The sequence below is a fragment of the Melampsora larici-populina genome, assembly GCF_000204055.1.
Source record: "Melampsora larici-populina 98AG31 unplaced genomic scaffold MELLAscaffold_2, whole genome shotgun sequence".
Lineage (NCBI taxonomy): Eukaryota > Fungi > Basidiomycota > Pucciniomycetes > Pucciniales > Melampsoraceae > Melampsora > Melampsora laricis-populina.
Genome location: NW_006768766.1, coordinates 450,052 through 451,273, shown reverse-complemented (window position 1 = coordinate 451,273; position 1,222 = coordinate 450,052).

Sequence of the window (1,222 nt, the reverse complement as noted above, 5' to 3'; positions counted from 1 at the left end):
GAATCATTGAATGAAAGACAAGGCAAAGAGTTTCCAATTGATGCTGAGGAGCCGGGTTGAATAGTGGGTTATGAGAGTTAGAGTTACATTCTGCGGTTTGGAGGTGATGGGGTGTGTAAACGGTTTGGGGGGTGTGATTTTGGAGAGGGTGTGGTGAGGGGATGAGGTGGTAATTTTGCTTTGTGCGTGAATACAGGGTGCGGGGTGAGGTGTGTTGGTTTTTCGAGGCGAGGTGGTGGGTTTTCAGAGTCTAGGAGGGTGGTGACGTTTACGTGTAAGTGTTGGCTGGTGAAATTTAAAGACAAGTGGGTGGAAAACCTTTGATGGGGGTGGTGGTGGTGGACTTTCAATATGGTGGTGAGGTTTCATTAATAGCCTGGTGGATTTCAAAGACAGGGGGGTATGCTAGTGTAAAACAATGTAAGGGATTGGATGTGGTGGTGGGTATTTGTTGAGGTGGTGGGGAAAAGTCGAAGGGTGGTGGACTGTATCTTGTGGGGATTCGAGGCTGGTCTTTGTTTCCTTAAGCAAAAAGGGGACTTAGCCAAAATTGGATGCCTCCAAGAAGCTTCTTGAGATGAAGGTTCATCTTGGCAGTTGAACTCGAATGCCATTGGGCCATACAGATGTACGTATGACCCTATGGTATAGGGTACATACTTAAGTGTACAGGTGGACTGGACTGATCTTTGAGAGTCCGAGGGAGTTGGAACCATTGAACGAGATGGGACACGGACTGGTGTAGTTTGATTGCTTCGACGTGGAACAGCAGATGTACGTGGAGGCGATGATGCTGGAAGCCGAGAAGAACTTATTTGACGGGAAATTGGTGACATAATCACGGAGTCAGACTTTCAAAAGAGAAAATATGAAGGGAATACGAGTGAAAATAAGGAATGAGGAAGATAGGAATCGGGAAATGAGGAAAATGATAGGTGAGAGTGAGATGTCTATTAGTATTACTATCAGTTAACCCGTATAGTACTAGTAGTGAAAAAGATGAATGAAAAAGCACGCACATCATCGTTTTTTGCGTCAGATGCCATAACTGTCTGATTGGTCACGTAAGGAGCTAAGAAAGAGGGCCAAGTGATCATGGTGGAATCGTTTTGAAGGATTAAGCCTGGGAAAAGAAATTGGGAAAGTGTTGAAGTTGAAGTTGAAGGAGTAAGTGGAATCGAATCATCATGTTCTTCTTGTTGATATTGTGGAGGTCCGGTCG